Below are 212 nucleotides of genomic sequence, written 5' to 3'. Positions count from 1 at the left end.
ATCACGCATCAGTAATTATAAGAGTAATCATTTCAGTAATTACAGGACAACGTACTTGCGTGTGTGTTTACTTTTTACACTTTTTTCTCCGTTTCTTATCGCCACCGAGGCATGGGTACGGTATCTGTAAGGTTTTCTGAAACTTTCATGCAAACACTTTATTTGTTTCTTCATCAGTAAGAAGCCTTACCATGATAATATAGGCAATATTT

Source organism: Penaeus monodon, chromosome 29 (assembly GCF_015228065.2).
Source record: "Penaeus monodon isolate SGIC_2016 chromosome 29, NSTDA_Pmon_1, whole genome shotgun sequence".
Taxonomy (NCBI): Eukaryota; Metazoa; Arthropoda; class Malacostraca; order Decapoda; family Penaeidae; genus Penaeus; species Penaeus monodon.
This window is presented reverse-complemented; position numbering follows the sequence as displayed.